The sequence below is a fragment of the Miscanthus floridulus genome, chromosome 5 (assembly GCF_019320115.1).
Source record: "Miscanthus floridulus cultivar M001 chromosome 5, ASM1932011v1, whole genome shotgun sequence".
Lineage (NCBI taxonomy): Eukaryota > Viridiplantae > Streptophyta > Magnoliopsida > Poales > Poaceae > Miscanthus > Miscanthus floridulus.
The window spans coordinates 3766855-3793813 of NC_089584.1; positions in this window are offsets into that span (position 1 = coordinate 3766855).

Here is a 26959-nt window from a genome sequence, read left to right on the forward strand (position 1 = left end):
ATGAGAACTTTTTTCCAAAAAAAAAAGAGAGACTTTAAGATTTGAACACGTTAAACTAGCTTAACTTTTGCTAAATTTTCTAAAAAAGGCTTTAACTAAATTTGTAGTGACTGTAAAAATATATTTATAACTAATTTAATAATACTTATTGTGTGTATATAACTTTAATCAAATTTTAAGTTGTTTGATCTCTCGAAAAAATAAGAATTGCATTTTTTATGGATGAAGAGAGTACGAGATGGGAATTGGAGGGAGAAGCTTTAGTACTCCATTAGATGTAGGATTGGTTGCCGAAAGCGTGGTAGCTCGGTTGGTACCTGGAGCACTCCCTCCCTTGTGCATGCTATCTTTACCATTCATTTTTTTTAAATGATCCGAAGCTCTCTTTCAATTAAAGTAGAAGAGAAAAAAAAAGAGTTCAATCTTGGCAGCTGCATAGATGTTCAAAGGCCGCCGTAGCAAGGGCAACAGTATCTCCCTGGATTTCGAACCGTAGCTCTTTTAAGTTTTGATATAAGTCAAATTTTCTGATCTTGATCAGGTTTATGGCAATGGCTTAGGCTAGAATCATTGAAGACATGTAAGCATTAACTGTTAATGTTGAATATCTATAACTAATTAAAATTACTTATATTAATTTGCACATTTTTATTCCTTCATTTTCAAACAAAATAGGTATATAGATACTATATAATATCCTTCCACTTTTGCCAAACTTATCAATACAATGATCGATACACCCATCAACTCCAAAAAGAGAAAGTTGTCCTACGTTTGGAGTAACTCAAACTTTCTTGAGTTTAACTAAATCTATTGAAAATATTATCAACATTTGTATCTCAAATATGTTTGTTATTTGAGATACAAACCTATTTAAGGTACAAATGTTGATAATATTTTGAAACTTTCATTATTTATCTAATGGTACTTATTACATAATATAATATTAGTATTTTTTATATATTTCGTCAAAGCTGAAACTGATTGACTACTTATAAAGTGAGAATGCCATTCTTTTTTTTCTTACAAAGGGAGTATTTGCTTTCCATTCCCTTGGGTGCGGGCTCCGTCTCGCCCGACCCCTTGGGTGCGAGCTCCGTCTCTCCCGACCCCTTGGGTGCGAGCTCCGTCTCTCCCGACCTCTAGGCCATGGGCTATGTCTCGCCTGACCTCAAGGCCGCGGGCTTCGTCTCGCCTGACCTCTTGGGTGCGGTGTCCGTTCAGGGATGGGGGTATATATGCCTTTCCCCTTCCTACCCAACGGTAACATGCTATTTTCTTCCTCACTTCAGCACACCCAAAACAGAGCAGGAGCTCCCTCTCTCTCACTCCATTGTTGACCTCAAACCCTAAGCAAATCCATTGATTTCTCTATCGATCCTTGAGGGATAAGGGTCCAAAACTTGATTACAGAGTAGCTCCATTGATTTCCAAACTCTAAAGAGCACTTGGTTCACGTTTTAGCCGGTGGTTGTGTTTGTTACTCTTGGAGCTTGGCTCCTAGCCGGCTAGAGCGTCGCCCGCAGAGCTTACCAACTTGTGTGGCAGCCCTGGGAGGTTTGTAACCACCTCTTGCAGCGAGTAAAATCACCCCTTATCTCAAGAGTTCACTCTCTTGACTTGAGAACAAGGTAGGACTACAAACCCCAATTCTTAGTGGTATATCTCAACAATGTGGACTTAGGCAAGCCTTGGTGGTGAGCTGAACCATGGGATAAATCTTTGTGCCATCTTGTGCTTGTATTGCTACACTTGTGTTCCTGTTGTTGAGGTGATTTCTAGAGTTTGACGCTGATCTACTTATGTGTTGTGTTTCCACCACTTTCAGTTATCGATCTGTGATCTGCTACCCTGTAGGAAGCTAAAAATATACCCGATCTAAATTTCGTTGGGATGATTTTGAACTGTGAACTAATCTCTCCAATAGGTGCGGTAGTGCTGCGCTCATAGAGCGGCAGTGCCGTGGGTGAATTTGACTTCAGTTTGAGTTGAATTTTTGCAGGCCAATTCACCCCCACTAGGCATACTAGAGATCATATAAGGCTCAATGTGGTAGTTGAATCGGGGGGCAGGACGAGCGCCACGTTGGTCGAGTGACGACAGTCATAGCCTCGCCCCAACCCTACACGTGGCACAGCGGCTAGCCACTCGAGCATGGCGCGCTCATGAAGCAGCAGCGGAAGCCAGGCCGCATCTAGCCGAGATCAGCCAACGTAGGGCAGGGACGTTGTGCGGCACCAATCGGGCGCATGGCGCCAATGGCAACAGCCCGGCCATGGCTTGAGCTTGGCGCCAGTAGCGCTCGCGTATGCACGGTGATTGTGGACTCAGGCCGAGCGACAGCAACCGATGATGTGCACGTGTTTTAAAGCGAAGCAAAGGCTACTGATCAACACGATCGGAGTTCAACCAATTCCACTAACCTAAAGCCAATACTAACACCCAACTAGCGAAGAAAACCTCACATCCAAAGAGTGACCAGAGAGGGAGAGAGGGATGTGCCAACATGAGTTCATCACGCTAAACGTCGGTTTGTGAACCGAGTACCAAATCATGGTTCACAGTGCGTTCTAAGGAGGTTTGGGCAAATTTAGAGCGAGCAACATGACATCCAACACAACTTCGACCTACACCATGCTCAAGTGCTTACTTAGAAGCAACCAACGGTACAAAAACATGGATCTAGTGTTTAAACATTTTAATTAGAATTTAAATGCCAAAATATAATTGTCTACTACCCTTCCATACTTAGAAAAGTTAAGAGTTTCAGTTGGGGCTAAGTAGCCATTAACTCTTTTGTCGCAATTTTTAATAGGTCTAAACCTTGTTAACTTCAACCAAAAAATACTTCATGCAATAGTCCATACTTTATACTAAATCATAGGAACAAAATATTTAAGCACTATTTAATTATTTTGCTCAATATAATTCGCCAAAAACAGAACTTTAATCACAAGTTCAACTCCTTGCATATTTAACGAAAAACTCTGATTTTAATTTTAGATTTGATTTTTTGAGCTCCCAAAAACACTAGTTAACAACATTTATTTTACAAAAGTTAAAGTTGTATTTTCATCTACTAAACTTGTACTTCAATTTTTATTTAAGTACTAAATACAAGTTATATTTTATTTTTATTTATAGAAATTGTTTTTCGTACCAAACAATTAAAACTACTTATCATATTTTTCTTATAAGGATTTTCATTAGCATTTTTACGCGCTAAGTAAATTAACTTAGATATTTATTTGATTTCTATCAACCACTAAAGGTAGGTCGCACAATGTTTGTTTATCATTTCATGCGTGATTTTAAAATTTTCAACTTGAGAACATATTTTGGTAATTTTCCTATGACCTTAGCCTAAGTGCTAAGTAAACTCGTAACACTAGAGGTGTTAAAGATACCCCCTCCATTCAGAAATGATAAGTATATTTTGTTCAAGGAAAACTCACTGTAAAGTTTGACCAACAATTTTAGCCAAATTATATGAAAGATTAAGACTTATAACTTGAATCTAGATTTGTGTTGATAGAACCTCCAAGATGATATTGATTTGTTTACAATTGATGATATATTGTCAGAGAAACTAAAAGTCAAAATCTATTTTGTTTGACTTTCTCCCGGTCAAAATACACTTATCACTCCTGGGGAGTACTTCTAGTATCTTCAACGTGCATTTAGTTGAACCATTAGCTCAAGGTATGACGGCTATTGTTACAGCTCATGTCTCATGACAATATCATTAAATTTTGATTTTTCAAATTTTAATCTTATTAGTTGATATAGATTTTATCTTTAAATTAAGTTGAAACTCTTCTTATTATTGTATCTTTTATTAATTATGATTTTTTTATTTTATTATAAGGACCTTAGGTCATAGAATAAACTCTTAAGTGTTACAAGAACATAAATAGTTATTTAATCATGCACCATATTACTCAATCTCGGCCTATCGGGTAGATCTTGAAGATGTACCAATGTGGTAGTGATGCCGACCTCAAGATGATATTAATATTTGAGCCTTATAAAAATTATTTACTCCAAAATAATCTCACGTACCATATAGGTATAGCCACCTTTGATCTGCACTAACTTTCTCCACTTCTCAAGATATTTGAATTTTGTTATCAAATAATTATAGTATAGCAATATTTTTATTATAAAAGACAAAAAAAATTATAATTATTATTAATATAGATGTGTCAAATTTCAGGGAAAATGTATAAATTTATCTAAAAACAATTTATACAAAATTATTTGCCATGGATATTAATATAACTTTGAACAATCTGTTAGTATTATTATATATGATCATTAAGGAAATATTTTTCATGATTGCTGAAATAATATATTATGGTAACTCTCTCATAAGTGATTTACTATAACATTATGGTAAGTATCATCTTGAATTATAGTAACTCATGTATCGTAAATGTATATTGTCATTATCGTAAATCGGTACAAATATTATTATAAAATGAGGTAGTTATAGAATAAGTTATTCTGTGGCCAGCTGCAGAATAGCCTTACCGTATATATATATATATATATATATATATATATATATATATATATATATATATATATATATATATATATATATATATATATATATATATATATATATATATATATATATATATAATGGCTCATGCATGTATACTTGATTTGCATAATAGCACAACATGTTTGTTTTCTTTGATATCGATAGAAGTTGGTGAAAGGGATCTTTGGATAACTAAAGGCAAGTTGGTCGGGGGGGGGGGGGGGGGGGGGGGTTTGAATAGCCTAATTGATTTTTTTACAAAGCACAAACTAGGCAAACTTGTTCGCAACAAAGGAGGTCCTACTAAGCCTAGGGTGAGCACTACTATACAATTCTAGTATTAAATAAAGCAACTAAGCTACGTCACTAGAATTGATAAACTATCTAGGTAAGCACTCTAGGACGATAAGTCTTGCCATCTCTATTTCTATGAATTGAAGGAGCATAATTAAAAGCACAAGTAGAGAGTGTTCAATACCACATAAGGGGGATATAACAAGATATATCCCCATGGTTCACTGACTTGACTTGCTGGTCACCTATGTCCACGTTGAGGCAAAGCTCAATGATCACCACCGCCTCTCTATCAAGACTCAACCCGCAAGTCTCAAGGATGATGTGCTCACAACTATGCAATGTCAAATCACCCCATTGTTGACCTCAAGCCCCCAAGCAAATCCATTGATTTATCCATCGATCCTTGAGGGATAAGGATCCAAAACTCAATTAGAGAGCAGCTCCATTGATTCCTAAACTCTAAAGAGCACTTGGTTCACGTTTTAGCCGGCGGTTGTGTTTTGTCACTCTTGGAGCTTGGCTCCTAGCCGGCTAGAGCGTCGCCCATGGAGCTTGCTAACTTGTGTGGCAGCTCCGAGAGGTTTGTAACCACCTCTTGCAGTGAGTAAAATCACCCCTCATCTCAAGAGTTTACTCTCTCGACTTGAGAATGAGGTAGGGTTGCAAACCCCTAAGCCTTAGTGGTATACCTCAACATCGTAGACTTAGGCAAGCCTTGGTGGCAAGCTAAACCATAGGATAAATCTTTGTGTCATCTTGTGCTTGTGCTGCTACACTTGTGTTCCTGTTGTTATTGAGGTGATTTCTAGAGTTTGACGCCGATCTACTTATGTGTTTTGTTCCCACCACTTTCAGTTGTCGATATGTGATCTACTACCCTACAGAAAGCTAAGAAATATACCTGATCTAAATTTTGTTGGGACAATTTTGAACTATGAACTAATCTTTCCTTCAGGTGCGGCAGTGCCGCGGGTGAATTTGACTTCAGTTTGAGTTGAATTTTTACAGGCCTATTCACCCCCTCTAGGCGTACTAGAGATCCTACAAGGCTCAACGCGGTAGTTGAATCAGGGGGCAGGATGAGCACCACGTTGGTTGAGGGACAACAGTTGTAGCCTTGGCCTAACCCTGCACGCGGCATAGCGGCCAGCCACTCGAGCATGGCATGTTCATGAAGCAGCAGCGGAAGCTAGGTCGCATCTAGCCGAGACCGGCCAACGTAGGGTAGGGATGCCGTGTGGCACCAATCGAGCGTGTGAGCTAGCTAGCGGCAATAGCCCGACCATAGCTTGAGCTTGGCGCTAGCAGCACTCGTGTGCGCATGGTGACTGCAGACTCAGGCCGAGCAACAACAATCGATGACATGCACACGTTTTAAAGTGAAGCAAAGGCTACTGATCAACACGACTAGAGTTCAACCAATTCCACTAACCTAAAGTCGATACTAACACCCAACTAGCGAAGCAAACCACACATCTAGAGAGTGACCAGAGAGGGAGATAGGGAGGTGCCAACATGAGTTCGTCACACTAAACGCCGAATCGCGAACTGAGCACCAAATCATGGTTCACAGCACGTTCTAAGAAGGTTTGGGCAAATTTAGAGCGGGCAACGTGACATCCAACACAACTTCGACCTACACCATGCTCAAGTGCTTACTTAGAACCAACTAACAGTACAAAAACATGGATCTAGTGTTTAAACATTTTAGTTAGAATTTAAATGCCAAAATGGTATTGTCTACTACCCTTCCATACTTAGAAAAGTTAAGGGTTTCAATTGGGGCTAAGTAGCCATTAACTCTTTTGTCGCAATTTTTAATTGGTCTAAACCTTATTAACTTCAACCAACAAATACTTCATGCAATAGTCCATACTTTATACTAAACCATATGAACAAAATATTTAAGCACTATTTAATTATTTTGCTCAATATAATTCGCCAAAAATGGCACTTTAATCACAAGTTCAACTCCTTGCAGATTCAACGAAAAGGTCTAATTTTAATTTCAAATTTGATTTTTTGAGCTCCCAAGAACACTAGTTAACAACATTTATTTTCCAAAAGTTAAAGTTGCATTTCCATCTACTAAACTTGTACTTCAATTTTTATTTAAGTGCTAAATACAAGTTATATTTTATTTTTATTTATAGAAATTGTTTTTCATGCCAAACAATTAAAACCACTTATCCTATTTTTCTTGTTAGGATTTTCATTAGCATTTTTACGTGCTAAGTAAATTAAGTTAGATATTTATTTGATTTCTCTCAACCACTAAAGGTAGGTCGCACAATGTTTGTTCATCATTCTATGTGTGATTTCAATTTTTTCAACTCGAGAACTTATTTTGCTAATTTCTCTAAGACCTTAGCCTAGGTGCTAAGCAAGCTCGTAACACCAGAGATGTTACAGATACCCCCTCCATTTAGAAATGATAAGTATATTTTGTTCAAGGAAAACTCACTGTAAAGTTTGACCAACAATTTTAGCCAAATTATATGAAAGATTAAGACTTATAACTTGAATCTAGATTTGTGTTGATAGAACCTCCAAGATGATATTAATTTGTTTACAATTGATGATATATTGTCTGAGAAACTAAAAGTCAAAATCTATTTTGTTTGACTTTCTCCTGGTCAAAATACACTTATCACTCCTAGCGAGTACTTCTAGTATCATCAACATGCATTTAGTTGAACCATTAGCTTAAGGTATGACGACTATTGTTACAGCTCATGTCTCATGACATTATCATTAAATTTTGATTTTTCAAATTTTAATTTTATTAGTTGCTATAGATTTTATCTCACTACATAAAAAACGATTTTTAGCAATGGTTTGAATTTTTTATAGGGGCGGCTGGTGATGGAGCCGCCCCTATAGTGGCGTGCTGGGGTGCCCAGACACCAGCCGCCCCTACAAATGGAACAGCAGTGGTGGCTGGTGATACGAGCCACTCCTACAAATGGGGTCTGATTTGTAGGGGCGGCTTAGTCACCAGTCGCCCCTGGAGTTGCTATTTGTAGGGGCAACTGGTGATTGAGCCGCACCAATAAATGCCCCCGTATATATAGCTTTGATTTGTAGGAGCGGCTCAATCACCAGCCGCCCCTACAAATGACCCACATATAAAATAGTTGCAGCACCTTCTTTCTCCTCGGGTCACTCACTCCAACCCGTGAAAGAAAGGTGGGGAGGCCTTGGGCACCTCCCAAAATTGCTCTACTAAGGAGGAAGGTTTTGGTCTTAAATCCTTTGGTGGAAAGGTTGTAGAAGGTAAGAAAATATTATTCCATACTTTTTTTAAAGTTTTAATGGTTGGTTAGTGAGTAATTAGAGTTTTGTTTTTCTCTCTTTTCTATGGTGCTTCAGCTACTTATGAAGCAAATTAGACCCAAGTTTTAAATGTACTAGGGTAAATTAGGGAGGGGAACAAGATCATACCCTTATTTGGTCCATGTTTCTTAATTTTAGTGAATAATTAGTTAGTTTTATGAATGTTTTATGTGCATGTGGATCTAGATCTAGGGTTTGGTTTTTTTATTAATTTTGTTTTTGTAAATTTATGTTTGATGAAATTGGACTAGGGTTTGTATGAAAGATATTGGGTAAAGTATAATTGTTGCTAATTGTTGTCTTTGAAATTGTTTATTGTAATCAATAGATATGTATTTTAATTATTTATGGATAAATAAGCCATTAATTAATTTTCCTCTACCATGGTGTGTTTGTATGCTTCGTGTAATTATATTAGATTTATATTCATATATATCTGAAGTATATACAATTATTCTCAAGTAATTATTAATTTGTTTCATTTTTATATATATTTGAATAAGTAGTCCTTTAATGTTTGTTTTGTTGTTGTTGTAAAAGACAGAGTACAGGAATTCTTGGATGTATGGTTCGTTAAGGTTCAAGGCAGGTTTCCGTGAAGAGATGGATAAATTTATTAAAGCTGCAAAGAAGCATGCAACGACATTGAAAGAGAATAAGGATACAATTATTTGCCCATGTAAAGATTGCAAGAACTATATGACATGGACAGATATGACTATCATCAGACCACATTTGATTATGCAAGGATTTGTTAAGGACTGCATAGTGTGGATTCATCATGGTAAAATGGTTATTGTTAATGATGAGGATGAGGATGAATACGACGATGAAACCATAGAATCCCTGTCCCAATATTTAGCAGAGCTTGATGCACGAATGGATTTTGAGTTTGGTAATGAACAAGGTGGTGATGCTGGTGGTTGGGATGGTAACGACGAAGGTGGTGCCAATAATGATGGTGGAGCATGTGTCGGGGATGAAGATGATTTGGAGGACATGATTCGAGCCCTTAGACCAGAGATTTTACTAAATAGCCCAAAAGGTCTAGAAAATTTAGAAAGGGTGACAAAAGCATCGAAGGAGACTATGTATGGTGTTGAAAAGGGTTGTCCGATACATTGGACATTGCTACGTTTTGTGCTTGAGCTGCTCATCCTGAAGGCTAAGTACGGCTGGTCAGACTGTAGTTTCAATGATCTATTTCATCTCCTGTCATGGGTGCTGCCACAACCAAACTCAGTTCTCGCCAACACATACCAAGCGAAGAAGGTCATAAGTCCATTGACAATGGGGGTTGAAAAAAATCCATGCATGCCCCAACCATTGTATACTTTTTCGTGGCAAAACATTCAAGTCACTAGATAAATGTCCCCGGTGTGGGGCCAGCCGATACAAGAACAATGACCTTTACGGTGGGGACGAAGCCTCCGCGGAGAAAAAGAGGAACAAGAAGGGTACAAAAAAGGTGGTACAAGAATCTCAGCCCCCAGAGGACACTCTATTAGGCAACGATGCAAAGTAGAGAAGAATTCCTGCCTTGGTAATGTGGTACCTGCCAGTGACCGATCGCTTGAAACGTATCTTCCTAAACCCTAAAGAAGCCACACTCATGACATGGTGGGATGATCAGCGCAAGGTGGATGATGAGAAGATTGCACACCCAGCTAATTGTAGTCAGTGGCAAAGGTTTGATGAGAAGCACAAAGAATTCAGCGATGACCCAAGGAATATACGGTTTGGCTTGAGCACTGATGGAATGAATCCCTTCAATGAGAGGATGAGCGACCACAGCACATGGCCATTGATCTTGACCATGTACAACATCCCAACATGGTTGTGTCAGAAGAGAAAGTACCTTCTCCTCACTATTCTTATTTCTGGCCCTAAACAACTAGGCATTGATATAGACATGTTCCTCGAGCCTTTGATGCAAGAAATGGAGAGGCTATGGAGGCATGGAGAGCAGATGTACGATGCATTCCGAAAGGAGGACTTCATATGTAGAGTAATAATATTTGTTACTACCAATGATTACCCCATGATGTTTGCTTTGTCTGGATAGATCAAAGGAAAGATGGGATGCTTGGTTTGCTTAGATGGTACTACATGGGTGTACTTGGATGCATCCAAGAAGATAGTTTACCTAAGGAACCGACGCTTTTTAAAGACAAGTTACAAGTACCGTAGCAAATTGTTCTTTAGATTTTATGACAATGCCCTAGAGATTGAACCCCCTCTGGAGAGACGTCATAATGGAGAACATGTGTACAGAATGATGAAAAACATACGCGTCGTCTATGGAAAGAAGAATCCAGATGGGACAAACAGAGATAGAATCACACTCCTGTTGAAGGAGTATCTTTTAAGAAACAATTGATCTTCTTTTAGTATCTACCTTATTGGCTAGACTTGGAGGTCCCCCATGCCATTGATGCTATGCATGTGTAGAAGAATGTCTTTGAGAGTCTCATTGCTACCTTGATGGACACAGGCAAGTCAAAGGATGGTCTGAAAGCACGGAAAGACATGGTGCAGCTAAACGTGATGTCATAGCTTCACTCGGTACCTAAGGCTAATGGAAAATACACTCTACCCGCAGCGTGCTTCAACCTAACACCAGACGAGAAGAGAGCTATATGCACTTTCCTAAGAGGGATCAAAGTCCCGACTAGGTTTTTAGCAAATGTGAAGAAGCTAGTATTGATGAAGGACTTGTCAATAACACACTGCAAGGCTCACGATTGTCATGTGATGCTAACAGTGTTTCTACCTATTGCAATCAGGGCTATAAAGCTAGAGTTCTTAAAAATGGCCATCACCCGCATGTGCCACTTCTTTTTGAAGATCTCATAGAAGACGATTGGCAAGCAAGAGCTGAGTGACCTACATGAATTTATGGTGGAGACACAAAATCAACTAGAGATGTGTTTACCTCCTGCTTTTTTCATATAATGCCACATCTCATGATTCACATGGTTCATCAGATACAAGCATTGGGCCCTTGCTACTTGCATGAAATGTGGTCCTACGAGTGGTTCATGTCGGTTCTAAGTTGATACGTGCATAATCGAGCATACCCAGAGGGCTCCATGATAGAGGGTTATAGTACTAAAGAAGTCGTCGAGTGCTGTCAAGAGTACCAAAAAGTACAGAAAGGGATTGGTAAACCTGATTCTCATCACAAGGGTAGGCTGGCTGGGAAGGGCATCAGTGGTAGAAAAGTGTTCATCGACCATGATTACAAAGAGGTGAGTCGGGTGCATTACAGTGTCTTGCAGAGTACACAACTGATGCAACCATACATTGATGAACACTTGGCTATCATTATGGCAGAGAGAAATAGCCATTCGGATGATTGGGTCATGAAACAACACAAACAATGACTAACTGCATGGTTGAAGGACCAAAATATACCACCTAGAGAAACCATAGACTCTATTACCATCAGTAGGTAAGCGGAGGGGCCATCGAGACAAGTGACATCTTGGAATGCTTATGACATCAATAGGTATATGTACTATACCCACGCAAAGGATAGTAAATATGTGAACCAAAACAGCGGCATTTGAATAGAGGCTCTCGATGGATTAGGGCGAAAGATCCAATACTTTGGCATCATTGAAGAGATATGAGAACTTGACTATGGAAGGGATATAACAGTGGCCCTGTTTCAATGCCACTGGATCAAACAACACCAACTGAATGAGATCAGATTGAGAGTCCTGGACCTCAAGAATCTAGGCTACCAAGATGACCCTTGGGTGCTTGCTTCACATGTCGCACAAGTTTTCTATATGTCTGACACACAAAGTAACCTCCCCCCAAAGAAGAAAACAAAGCACGTGGTTGCCTCTAGGAAACAGCACATTATTGGAGTTGATGGCGTGGACGATGTTGAAGCTTACAATAACTACGATGAGATGCCGCTATTCATAGACTTTCCTAAGAAGATCAGTGTTGTGGAAAAGAACCTCCCCAAAGACATATTGCCATGGGAACGAAAAGGTGTTAAGGGGAAAGTCATTATAGCAGGCTAGCTAGTTGTTGAACGTGGAGTGTTTATGTAAGTGTGTGTTTGTGTTGACACAGAATTTTTGTCTTCATGCCGAGGACACATGCAGCAAGTCAGAAGGGTCCACTCGATGGAGCAGATTCGCCTAGCTTCAGCGCAAGGGTGGTCGATCCTACACAATCCTCCCAAGATGTGCCAGTCAATTTGACCCTACAATTGACAAGGAGAGAAATCTCATCCATCGCCATGGCCAGTGGGGCATGAGGTAGAATCATGCAGGCCGTAGTAACAACAATAGACTCGACGACCCTAACTCATTACTAATATCAGTGGGGCATGAGGCAGAATCATGTAGGCTATAATATAATAATAAGATCATGGGGCTAACATATCTTTCAACTTATCTCTACTTCAATGATCTCGTAATGTGAACTGTTTATGAAAGCACTCGATATCAGCTAAACAGCCGATTCAGGCATAGCGCACAGTTAAGGTCATGCCTCCTCAAGAATGGGTCTACCAACTAATGATCCCCACTCCATGGTGCCAACAGTGGGGTGAGAGGCAGAATCCCACAGGCCGTGATGATGGGTCATGGAACAGTTTTCATTAGCCAATAGATCTACTCGAGATTGGACATGCCTTAACCGCACGCTATGCACGATTAAGATTGATGTAAAACAGCTGATAAAAGCATAATTCATCATTTAAGGTGTAGATTAGATCAACTTTAAATTAGCAAACGATGAGTTAAACAAGATATAAGGCCGATCCAGATCAATCTCAATTGGGTAGAGTGATATTGTTGTAATTAGATAAACGATGAAAGCAATAAGCAATATCGATAACTTAATGAATCTACCAAAGACTGCCATACTAAGGTAGAGCCGATAACTTGACCTTGATCTAATTCAAGCAGTGGGGTGTAAGGCAGAATCACACAGGCCATACTTGAATTAGACAAGAGTCGATAACTAGCCTATACCAGAGTCGCAGTGGGGGTCGAACGGATCGATGCAGCCATATGAATAGAGGTATAAACCATGATGGTACTTACAGACAAGCAGTGGAGGTCGACCGGATTGATGCAGACGTACTCGCTGAAGAACTCGCTGAGATCTACTCTACTCCTACTCCTAAGGGGTGGCCGGAGCCAAAAAAAATAATTGACTTGTATTTGATTGATTGTTGTTCTTTTACAATAGCCGGGGTTTGGTATTTATACCCAGAGCCTAAAACGAATCCTATTCGAGTATGACTCAATACAATCTTTGGCATAATGAAAACATTCCTAATTTAAGATAACTTGGACTCTAATCTTTCCCTTCTTGTAGAGTCCAACATATCTCATCCCGGCACCGATCATTGCCTCTGTCATTATCTGCTGGCACTATTTGACAAAAGCCAATTCTAGTGCTACATCCGAATTAGCTGGTTTCGATCCGCACACAATCAATTCCTTACTGACATGATTTTGGGAGCTCTCGAGCTTCTGAGATCCTCCTTCTAAATTCTGATGTAAACACATGCCCCCTAATTTTGGGATAAAAGTAATTTTATTCCAAAATTATCCTGCCTGCATCCCTGATTGGTCCACAGTCAGGGGTAGAGAACCTTGATCTAGGGTCCACCGTTTGTTGCCGCTTGCGTCTATTCACGAGCCTATGCCTCAAAACTTTTGCAAGAGCACCACTGTTTCATGGGCATTTGTATTCATCTTCCCGGATCGGCTATAAAATGCTCGTCTAACCCTTTTCAAGTGCTCCCAACTCCACTGGACCCTCCATGGCCTATCCCTTTGTAATAAAGATCTTAAGCGGTTAGAAGAATTCTTGTGCATAGGGTGATTGTGTCACCCATTCTAGCACCTTGTCGAATAAGAGGATCAGTTCTTGTGGCTAGAAGAAGTCTTGTGACATGCCTATGTCTTCTCACCATGCTCACAGAGCTTGTCTAATGTTTGTAAGGGCTAGAATGTGTGGACACTTTTCCCTTGTTCATTCCATCAAATGCCTATCGGGACGACCACAAGCTTCTTTCCAGCGGTTTCCCTAGTCATCGAGAAACCTGTGGGTATCAGGCAGTCTTTCCCTTTCTTTGACATAATCTTATTAATGGGCCGATGTGACTTGGTTTATGATGATCCTTGGCCTTATGGGGATCCAGACTTCCTTCAATCCAAAAGAAGCCTTGGTGGGTTGATCTTTGGTCCATGTAAATTCTATGTATCCGTCCCACAATGCTTCGTAACTTGGGAAAGTGATAAGTTCAAATCTGTTACCTTTCCATTATCCGTCCCCTAAATTCCTATTGTGTTGATCCATTTCCATCTCTGATTTCAATTTCATATCTCTAGTGAAACTGATTTTGCCTTCCTGGGCTATATATACGGGCCACGGCTGAAGGTCGAACAACAATCCGCTTCGTCTCAATCCCTTCGCATCCTCAATATAGTCCCTGTTTTTTCTTGTAAGCTTGAGATCATGGAAACTAGCAAGAGGTCTACTAAGGGTGCTCTCGACGGATCTATAACATCGCACCAGCGCCTCCATCGTCGAGAGGGTGCAGCCCGTGATGTACCCACTGCCTCAAGTCATAGGGCCGACTCCATTCGGCCTCTGGGGTCTTCCTTGTCAACAGCTTATCGCCAGCTTCCTTGCTATCCAGGGTGGTGGATCGGCAATAATGACCTGCTCGCCACCATTGATAGCCACGGCCAGAGTCTTATCGAATGTCTTTCTCTAGCAGAATCAACCTGGGCCATGGTTCGATGCCGATCGCCTACCATGGTTGATTTAGTGGATGATAAATTGGCCAAAGCCGAGGCTAGAATCATGGGAGAAATATCATAACCTTTGTTTCCTTTCAACTTCACCTTTAGGATTCTGATCATCTCCCTTTTGAACTTTTCAAATTTGTCCACTCAACTAGAGAGCCTTCAACTAGCTGCAGAGTACGTAGCAGGATTTGTCAATGCTAGAGGTGCCGTCCCAATAGTTCGCCTATATGACATCCCGAATCATGTCAGGGAGGTCGCTCTTCATGGCATCCGTCATGGTGCTGCCACGACGTTGGCTACCGCACAGGCTCATTCGGGCCATAATCTTTGGCTTCTTTCTCACGGTTTTCTGGATGCGGTGCACCCTGAGGATCACGAGTGTTTGACTGAGGATTTTCTTAGCGCCGCTGACTCCATGGCCTTCAACACCCTGGCCAATGATATAGTAGACAAAGTGTCTTCCGGCCCATAACTTGTAATAGGTGGTTTTTAGCAAACAATTTCTTCGTCTTGAGTGATTTCTCCTTTGTTTTATATTCCACATTACACGCATCACTCTGTCAGCACAATCGATACGCATTGTACCGGCTTTCACCCCTTTGGGTTTACTTTCTCGCTAGCAACGATACCCTTTTGGTATCGGCTACTAAACTGACGACCGAGCAAATTGGTTGTTAAGTATCAATCCAAATGCTAGGGTAATATTCCTTCAAGTATTTCCCATTTGATCGCTCTGCCAAATTTTCTTTCTCTTCTCAATATCTACAAGTATCACCAGGAGCATAATATTTGATCCGATAAGGTCCTTCCTAGTTGGCTAACCTTCCGCTGAACATGCTATTCCCTGACTTGATCGGTGACTTTATTTTCCAGACTAAGTCTTCTTCAGAAAATTGCTCGATCTTGACCTTTTAATCGTAATAGCTTGCAATCCTTAGTTTATTGGCTTCAGTGTTTTTTAAGAGCGTGCAGCTGAAGGCACCTCAAGTCTTTAAAGTCATCCATCACAAAAATCTAGTAGACTTCAGCTTGATAAATCATTTTGCAATGTAACACGCCTTGATCCAGTTTGAACTTCCCATAGAAAGACTACATTGTATTTATGCACAAGTCCATAAGGCGGTCATATTAGATCCTCTACTCTTGGTTATCAAGGACAACCTATTCTCAGCCTTCCCCAGAGTCTTGTCTCCCTTTTACATGTTTGAAGATCAGGTCCTGAAGGTGAAATAGGATCAGAGGAGTTTGTTTGACCGCGAAACCCCTTTGGCCAAGGGGCATTCGAATAGGCGAGAGGTTTAAAGAATCACTACAGTCGACTGATCACCTCCACTTCGACTAAAGAGCCGATTCTTTTGCAAATAACTGATTCCAGACTCCCGATCTCAATCCCACTTAGGTCTAAAAACATGGCTTTTGTCAAGAGAGCCCTTCGATCTCCTATCCTTAGTTATATGGCATCGTATTTCAACATTTGTGGAGTGGCGACTTACCTTCTATCAATTGTTGTTGCCTTTTGAGCGTCCCGAGGCGTCTGCCCATTCACTTCATGTCTTTAAATACCAACTGAGGGATTTGGCTTCAAACACCTCTCTATCTGCAACTGTTCCTTCACTTTCTTCCGTCTGCCAAAACCTTGCAGCGGTTCGATTCCTCTTTTCTATAGATTCAATCATTCCTCATGGCCAGCGAAGGTAATCGAGGTAAGCACGTGGCAGAGGAGATCCCAATAGAAGACATGATAATGAACCAGCGTCTCTGACACATAAGGTAAGATTGGCAACTCCTGTTCATGATGATGATCTGTTTTGACTTGCCTATAAGCTCATTGTGAATGATAGCCTTCACCCTTTTCCTAGGACTGATAATCCCACTGACACTGCATCTTCTACACCGGCTTTATCGTCGGGTTCTTCCAGCTCGTATGATGGTGATGATGCCTGGCGCTTCTTCCGAGAATGGAGGGTGGTCGAGGACTGCTATTTCGAGGTGATTCGGAAGAACAACTAACTAGAGATTTGTCTGGGAGTCCTCCAGGCTGCTCTTAATGCGGCGAAGGAGGAGACCAACACCGTTTGAGCATGGCTAGCTGAGTCTGATGCCGCAATAGCAGGTAAGATGAGCTCCATGAATGTTTCCATTCTGGTTTCCGTTGCCTTCGTCTTAATATTCTTCTACAATCGCTAGCCCAAACGGTGCAACTAGAGTCTCTTCAATTAGCGGCGACTATGGCCGTGGACACCATCAATGCCAAGGTGTCGGATACCGTGAGAAGGGGTACCCTAAGCAAAATCCAAAAAACGACTGCTTAGACTTCGTAAAGATCGAAACCAGCTAAACGCTGCTGGCCTCGGCCGATTCTCCGACTCGCCCGAGGCTCCAAGGGCCTCGGCCGATTCTCCGACTCGCCCGAGGCTCCAAGGGCCTCGGCCGATTCTCCGACTCGCCCGAGGCCCATCGCCGCAGGCCTCGGCCGATTCTCCGATTCACCCGAGGCCCCCTCGCTACCGACCTCGAGCGATTCCCCGCCAAAGGCCACGGCCGGGCCACCGACCCTCCGTCTCGCGCAAGGCAGGCTCGGCAGCACTCCGCCGCCTCTTCCTTCTCCCGTCCCTCTGACAAAACGTCGTGTCACATCAACTCAGCCGACTGTCGCCCCTGACGACAACCGCACGCCCGGCACAGTACAGCAGAATGGCCGATGGGACAGGAGGCAGGACTGGGCAGGGGTTACCCGCCACTGTACTAACCACCGTGACGCCCATGCCTCACCATGCTGCCAACTCCTGCACCGAGGACAATGCAGCGTGGGGAGCCACATCTGGGCTACTGTAGCCTCGGAATCAGTACCCAAGGCCAATAACTCCCCCCAAGGACCTCGACAGTTTGCTTCACGGGCTCGGCAGCCTGAGGGTCCATGACCACCGAGCCCCCCGCGATGGCTCGGCCTCGGCGTAGCCGCTGCCCCCTACGACGTCATTACACGGCAACCCGCACGTCGCCCGCCATGTCCTGCATCAAGCCGTACTGGAGCCCCACGACGCACAAGACCGAGTACGACCAGCATGTCGCTTCCGCACGTCCCATCGAGGCGCTCAACCACTCCGACAAATCACACGACGGCGCAGTGCAGCGACGTGGCAGACCAGACGTCCGTCACGTCAGCACCCTGCCATCCACGACGGGACTGTGCAAGGGTTACCGGCTACTGTGCTGCCTAAACTCCTGCACCAAGGACGGACACGACGTGGGGAGTCAGAACCGGGTTCCTGTGACCTCGGGGCCAGCGAACCGACCGCTCCGCCCCGCTCGAGACCCCCGATGAGCCTCGGGTTCCGCCTCGCCCGAGACTCCCGGAAGGGCCTCGGGCGAACTGGCCATGCTCCGCCTCGCCCGAGGCTGGGCTCGTCCCGCAATCTCGTCACCTCCGCCTCGAAAGTCACTCTGGCAGGCTATCGCATCCAATTAATGCACCCAGCTGCCCTCACTACGAAAGCCACGATCGGCAGTATACCACGACAGGACAACGGTCAAACCGCCTTTTTACCATCCCTTACTGACAATACAGGGCACCATATCCTGTAGACGCATGTTCGGCACTGTTCCGCCCAAATCAACTATCGGCGATGGCCGCCCAGACCTCACATTGCCACCCGCTAAAGGCCTCGGCGCAGCAGGCCTCAGCACAGTGGGTCTCGGCCTCAGCACGATAGGTCTCGACACAGCCTACTACAGCAGCCACCAGGCCTCGGCATTTCACCAAGTCAACAAAAGTACAAGAGCGCAGCATGTCGTCAGCCTTGAAGACCATACCGACTAGACATCGACTGGAACTCCCACGACGCCATACTGCTTCAGGGAGCGGAATACGTCAGCAAATAGTAGCCTTCTCATGTACCTCTCGCTTCCTCCTTGTAACTATAAAAGGAGGTAGCCAGGGCCATTTCTGGGGGGCGGGAGGACAAACGCACCGATAGAATCACGCACTCCCACGCTGCTTGGGAGCAACGTCCCGAGCAGTTCGCACCACCCTCGCCGAGACCTGGGGCTAGCTCCCTCTCTCACTCAGCTTGTAACCCCCTACCACGAGCACTCTGGTGCAAGGAATACAAGATCGATCTCTCAGACTGGACGTAGGGCCTCGACTGCCCGAACCAGTATAAACCTTGTGTCTCTTTGCATCACCATCCGGGATTAGGGACACGCAGTACAAATTCACTCGTTGGTTGAGGGACCCCCGGTTCCAAAACACCGACAGTTGGCGCGCCAGGTAGGGGGCTCTGCGTGTCAGCTTCGTCATCCTAGCAAGTTCCGGATGGCAGACCACATACGACCATTGTGCCTCGGCACCATAGTTTGGTTCGGGAGCCTAGAGTTCATGTCTCTAGGGCATGAGTACGACATGGTGCTCCTCGCTCCTCGAACCCCACCGTCCGACGACGAAGTCACGCCCCGGCAGCCCAGGCGTAGGCGGCGTCCGGGCGGCCGCTCTCGCCACGCTCGCCGGGCACGGCGCGAGCAAGGCCACCCCGACGCTACGCGAGCCCGGGGCAGCACGACACTCCCCGCCGATATCCTGCGACCAGCTGTTGGTACGGGGTCCCTGACTGGGGACCTGTCTGACCTGAGCCTGGACAAAGGAAAATTGCCAGGGGCTTACGACGATGCCCAGTCATCTAACCCCGCTCCGCCACTCCCTGAAGAACCGACCCCGGCGGGGCAGAATCTGGAGACGGCCCCGTTCCCATACCCCTTTGGGTTGAGAAATGCCGCCACCTACGCCTACGCTTACGCTGCCGCTCACGAGCACCCCTCGGAACACCGCCAGCGCTTCGCTCTCGACCTAAGCACCCACTCCGACCCCTCGGACGAGGACGAGGCGTGGCCCGGGGTGGATTTCTCCGAACTCCACAACCCTGGGGCTTTACGCCAATTCTTGGCCGCAAGCGACTACTGCCTCGGCTATTCCGACTCCGACGACGAAGGGACTTACGATCCATCCCGTGAGTGCTTCCACGTCGGGCTCGGGATGCCAACGGTGGGCGAAGAGGAAGAAGGGACAGGCATTCATTCACCGCCCCGGGCGGGGACGGGTGGTGCCACGCCTCCTCGCCTCGCAGCCCCGGCAGCACGGAACGAGAATCTCGTCCACGGGGGGCATCGTCGCCCAGACCTGGAGCAGCTCCGCGAGCTTCAGGCCAAGGTCGAACAGGACCGACTCCTTCTGCAACAGCTCCGGGACACTCTCGAGCAGGAGCAGCGAGGGCGCGGTGAGGGCGGAAGAGCCCGAGGGCGGGCCCGCGACGTTCATCACCGCATTAACGACAACGAGGGCGGAGAGCCACCCCCAATCTTTAACCGCGCTAGCCAGAATGTCGCAGCTGCTGCGATGCTAATCCGAGCGATGCCCGAGCCCTCCACCACCGAAGGGCGACGGGTCCGCGGAGAGCTCCGCGACCTCCTCGAGACCGCAGCAGTGCAGCAAGCCGAAAGTTCCGCCTCCCGCCGGCGCGGAGGCACTTCGGAGCAACCCACGGCACGACCTCGCCAAGGCCAGGATGCCTCGATCCGTCCCGAGCCCGCTCGCGCGCCGACGGTCAACAGGGCCCCCTCGGTGCGCGACCGACTTGGACACCAACACGAGGTACAAGGCGACCACGAGGTAGTTGGCAGGCGACGGCGCCACGACGACGGAGCCGCCCGAGGCTACCACCCGCACCGAGGCGGTCGCTACGACAGTGGTGAGGACCGCAGCCCCTCCCCTGAGCCGCCAGGACCTCGGGTCTTCAGCAGGGCCATCCGCGTTGCTCCTTTCCCCGCCCGGTTCCGACATCCGGCCAACCTCACCAAGTATAGCGGCGAGACGAACCCTGAGCTGTGGCTAGCTGATTATCGCCTGGCTTGTCAGCTGGGTGGCGTGGACGATGATCTGCTCATCATCCGCAATCTCCCTTTACTCTTGACGGACTCGGCGCGAGCCTAGCTTGAGCATCTCCCCCCCTCGCAAATCCACGACTGGCGCGACTTGGTTAGGATCTTCGTCGGGAACTTCCAGGGCACTTACGTGCGCCCTGGGAATTCCTGGGATCTCAAGAACTGCCGCCAGAAGCCGGACGAGTCTCTCCGAGACTTCATCCGGCGCTTCTCCAAACAGTGCACCGAGCTACCCAGCGTCGGTGACTCGGAGATCGTCCAGGCTTTCCTCTCCGGCACCACTTGTCGGGACTTGGTCCGAGAGTTAGGGCGCAACGTCCCGCGCTCTGCCGCCGCGCTCCTCGACATCGCCACCAACTTCGCCTCGGGCGAAGAGGCGGTGGGGGCCATCTTCCCCAACAACGACGCCAAGGGGAAGCAGAGGGACGAGGCCCCCGAGGCCTCGCCCACCCGCGTCCCTAAGAGAAAGAAGAAGGGCCGCCCGGGAAGGCAGGAGGTCCTCGAGGCCGTTCACGTCGCCACAACGGATCGCAGGAATCCCCGAGGCCCCCGCGGCCCCGGGCTATTTGACGACATGCTAAAAAAGCCCTGTCCTTACCATCAAGGCCCGGTGAAGCATGCCCTCGAGGAATGCACCATGCTCCGGCGTTACTACGCCAGGCTCGGGCTCCCCGACGACGATGAGGCCAGGAAAAGGGGCGCCGGCGAAAGGGACGGTGATAAAGATGATGGGTTTCCCGAGGTACGCAACGCTTTCATGATCTTTGGCGGACCCTCGGCATGCCTCACGGCGCGCCAGCGAAAGAGGGAACGCCGGGAGGTCTTCTCGGTCAGGGTAGCCACCCCCCGGTACCTCGATTGGTCTCGGGAAGCAATCACCTTTGACCGGGATGACCACCCTGATTACGTTCCAAACCCCGGGCAGTACCCACTGGTCGTCGACCCGATCATCGGCAACACCCGGCTCACCAAAGTGCTCATGGACGGAGGCAGCGGCCTCAACATCCTCTACGACAACACTCTGGAGCTCCTGGAGCTCGACCGATCACGGCTCCGAGGCGGTTCCGCGCCCTTCCACGGCGTCGTACCAGGAAAGCGCACGCGACCCCTCGGACGCATCGATTTACCCGTCTGTTTCGGCACTCCCTCCAACTACCGCAAGGAGGTCCTCACCTTCGAGGTGGTGGAATTCAAGGGGGCTTACCACGCCATCTTGGGGCGCCCGTGCTACGCCAAGTTCATGGCGATCCCCAACTACACCTACCTCAAGCTCAAGATGCCAGGCCCCAACGGCGTCATCACCATCGAGTCCACGTACGAACATGCATACGACTGCGACGTCGAGTGCATCGAGTACGCCGAGGCCATCGTGGAGGCCGAGACCCTCATCGCCGATCTCGTCCAGCTTGGTGGCGAGGTTCCCGACGCCAAGCGGCGCGCCGGGGCCTTCGAGCCCGCGGAGGCTGTCAAGCACGTCCCCGTCGACCCCGCCGTCCCCGACGGCCGAGGACTGAAGATCAGCGCCACCCTCGACAGCAAATAGGAGGCCGTGCTCGTCGACTTTCTCCGTGCGAACGTCGATATGTTCGCATGGAGTCCCTCGGACATGCCAGGCATACCAAGGGAGGTCGCCGAGCATGCCTTAGATATCCGGCCAGGCTCCAGGCCGGCAAAGCAGCGCCTGCGCCGGTTTGACGAGGAGAAGCGCAGGGCCATCGGCGAAGAAGTACAGAAGCTTGTGGCAGCCAGGGTTCATCAAGGAAGTATCCCATCCAGAGTGGTTGGCTAACCCTGTACTAGTCAGGAAGAAAAGTGGCAAGTGGAGGATGTGCGTGGACTACACTGGTCTAAATAAAGCATGCCCGAAAGTCCCATTCCCACTACCACGAATTGACCAAATCGTCGACTCCACTGCAGGATGCGAAACCCTCTCCTTCCTTGATGCGTATTCCGGTTACCACCAAATCAAGATGAAAGAGTCCTGACCAGCTCGCGACTTCTTTCATCACTCCATTCGGCATGTACTGCTACGTAACCATGCCGTTTGGCCTCAGAAACGCAGGGGCCACTTACCAACGGTGCATGATCCAAGTCTTTGGCGAACATATCGGACGAACCGTTGAGGCCTATGTGGATGACATCGTAGTCAAGTCCAGGAAGGCCGGCGATCTCGTCGACGACCTGGAGGTTGCCTTCACATGTCTCAGAAAGAAGGACATCAAGCTCAACCCCGAGAAGTGTGTCTTCGGGGTCCCCCGAGGCATGCTCTTAGGATTCATAGTCTCGGAACGTGGGATCGAGGCCAACCCGGAGAAGGTCTCGGCCGTGACCAACATGGGCCCGATCCGAGACCTCAAAGGCGTGCAGAGGGTCATGGGATGCCTTGCGGCCCTGAGCCGCTTCATCTCCCGCCTCGGCGAAAAAGGCCTGCCCCTGTACCGCCTTTTGAGAAAGGCCGAGCGCTTTTCTTGGACCGCCGAGGCCGAGGAAGCCCTCGCCAGGCTCAAAGCACTGCTCACCAACCCCCCCGTCCTGGTTCCGCCCACCGAGGGCGAACGCCTCTTACTCTACGTCGCCGCGACGACCCAAGTGGTCAGCGCGGCCGTAGTCGTCGAGAGGCAGGAGAAGGGACACGCTCTGCCCATCCAGCGACCTGTCTACTTCATCAGCGAAGTGCTCTCCGAGACTAAGACACGTTACCCGCACATCCAGAAGTTAGTTTACGCCATAGTCTTGGCTCGACGCAAGCTGCGTCACTACTTCGAGTCCCACCCGGTGACTGTGGTGTCGTCTTTTCCTCTGGGAGAGATAATCCAAAACCGGGAGGCCTCGGGTAGAATAGCCAAATGGGCTGTCGAACTCATGGGGGAGACCTTGTCTTTCGCGCCTCGGAAAGCGATCAAATCACAGGTCCTGGCCGACTTTGTAGCCGAGTGGACCGACACACAGCTGCCACCCGTTCAAATCCAATCAGAATGCTGGACCATGTACTTCGACGGGTCTCTGATGAAGACTGGGGCCGGCGCGGGCCTGCTCCTGGTCTCGCCCCTCGGAATACACATGCGCTACATGATCCGGCTTCACTTCGCCGCCTCCAATAATGTCGCCGAATACGAGGCCCTCGTCAACTGGCCTGCAAATCGCCATCGAACTTGGAGTACGACGTCTCGACGTACGGGGTGATTCGCAGCTCGTCGTCGATCAGGTGATGAAAGAGTCAAGCTGCCACGACCCCAAAATGAAGGCGTACTGCGCGATGGTACGTCGTCTGGAGAACAAGTTCGACGGTCTCGAACTCAACCACGTTGCACGAAAGTTCAACGAGGCCGCGGACGAACTGGCAAAGATGGCGTCGGCACGGACCCCGGCCCCTCCGAACGTCTTCGCCAGAGACCTCCACAAGCCGTCCGTCGACTACGCCTCGGCGACGGAAGAGGACCCATCGACCGAGCCCACCGCAGGGCTCGAGGCCCCCTCTGCCGTCGAGACCCCGCCAGCCGAGCCCGAGGCGATGGCGATTGACGAAGAGCCTCCCAAGACCGACCAAGGAACGGACTGGCGAGTCCCTCTCCTTGATCGCCTCGTCCGAGGAGAGCTTCCTGCTGACAGAACCGAAGCCCGACGGCTTGCGCGACGCGCCAAGACTTACGTCCTCTGCGACGGCGAGTTATATAGGCGCAGCCCATCTGGTATTCTCCAACGATGCATCACCACCGAGACTGGCCAATCCTTACTTCAGGACTTACACGCGGGAGTCTGCGGGCACCACGCGGCGCCTCGGGCGCTCGTAGGTAACGCCTTCCGCCAAGGTTTCTATTGGCCAACGGCGGTGGCCGACGCCACAAAGCTAGTACGCACCTGCGAGGGATGCCAGTACTATGCTCGACAGACGCACCTCCCGGCCCAAGCCCTCCAAACCATCCCCATCACATGGCCATTCGCTGTGTGGGGACTGGACATGGTTGGGCCTCTGCAGAAGGCACCCGGGGGCTATACCCATCTGCTGGTAGCTATCGACAAATTCTCTAAATGGATCGAGGCTCGTCCGATCGCTCAGATCAAATCCGAGCAAGCGGTGCTGTTCTTTACGGATATCATCCACAGGTTCGGGGTTCCTAACACCATCATCACTAACAATGGGACACAATTCACCGGGCGCAAATTCCTAATGTTTTGCGACGACCACCACATCCGGGTGGCCTGGGCGGCCGTAGGGCACCCAAGGACGAATGGCCAAGTAGAGCGTGCCAACGGCATGATCCTACAAGGCCTTAAGCCAAGAATATTCAACCAGTTGAAGAAGTTTGGCAAGAAATGGCTTGCCGAACTCCCGTCAGTCATCTGGAGCCTAAGAAATACCCCGAGCCGAGCCACGGGATTCACACCGTTCTTCCTGGTCTATGGAGCCGAGGCCATCCTCCCCACTGACTTAGAATACGGCTCCCCGAGGCTACAAGGCGTACAACGAGCAAAGCAACCGCACTGCCCGCGAAGACGCCCTCGACCAACTGGAGGAAGCCCGCTGACGTCGCGCTACTACACTCAGCCAGGTATCAGCAAGCCCTACGACGCTACCAAGCCCGGCGCGTCCAAAGCCGGGACCTGAAGGTGGGTGACCTAGTGCTGAGACTGAGGCAGAGCAACAAGGGCCGCCACAAGCTGACCCCACCCTGGGAGGGGCCGTATATCGTCGCTCAAGTGCTGAAGCCCGGGACCTACAAGTTAGCCATACGAGAAGGGCGAAATCTTCACCAACGCTTGGAACATAGAACAGCTACGTCGTTTCTACCCTTAAATTTCCAAACGTTGTTTACAATTGTTTCTCGAAATAAATAAAGAAGCGTTCTTAATTGTTATATCTTTCGAGGAACCCCCTTATAGACAAATCGGCTGTATAGAACCCAAGGACCGAAAGATCGTCTCAAGGGCGAAAAGGCCGGCCGAGTCGTGAGAACGGCCTATGCCTCTGGGCTACGGCAGCTCCCTCACCACCGTTTCGCCCAAAGGACAGCTTAGGTTCCGAGGAAGTTCTTTGCAGAGAGGTTATCTATCGATAGGGGCTCGACGTCACTATAACGCAATAAGGGAGACTCGGCTCTGCCTCTGCAAAGTCGAGCCTCCCTCGGGGGCTAAAAAAGGGGGAACCCCCCTAAGTCCCGGACACCATTTCTCAACCGTTTTTCCGAAAATTTCCACACCAAACTCTCTCGCGCTCCGACGGGACCTTCGCAAGAAACCCAAAGACCAAAAGCCTGTCTAGAGGCCAAAGGGCCGGCTGAGTCGTGAGAACGGCCTACGCCTCTGGCTACGGCAGCTCCCTCACCGCCCTTCGCCGAAGGACGGCTTAGGTTCCGAGGGATTTCTTCGCGATCGGGACAGAGGGCACGAACTTAGAAATAGAATGGAAAACGTTAAGAAGCACACATACGCAAATACTTTAAGGGCCTCGACGGCCACAAAAAAAACGTCACGATTCGGCAACTAACTCGATCCGGTTACATGGCCCCTTTTGGCCCAGGTCAAAGCTCAAGGATCGGCGGCCGGCGCGGGAGGAACCACCTCTTCTTCGAACAGCTTGGCCAACGCGGTGCCAGGTGCCTCGGCCGCCTCCAACAGCCTCACGACCTCTGCATCAGCCTCCTCGTCATCTTCTGGCAACACGTAGCCGTCGCTGACAGCCTCGAGGTTGATGGCGTAGTGCGAGGAGACGACGGCCAAGGCGCGCTTGACACCCGTGTGCAACGCCCCTCGGAGTCTCTCGCGGACGTGGCCGCTCAACGCAATGAGGCGGCTCCCAAGGGAGCTAGCTGATTGGACCTCCTCGACGTCCAGAGCCTCGCAGGCAGACCGGACAGCGCTGCGCAGCGCCTCGTGCTCCCGGACCTCGACATCCAGCGCTGCTTGCGCCGCGACGGAGGCCTCAGCCGCCTGGGAGGCCTCTTTCTCCAGATCTACGTCGCAACAAGGGGTCAGGAGTCAAGCGCGAACCAGGACAAAAAGAGCAAATGGAACGAGGAACATGGTTCAGCGGAACTTACCCTCGGCCTTG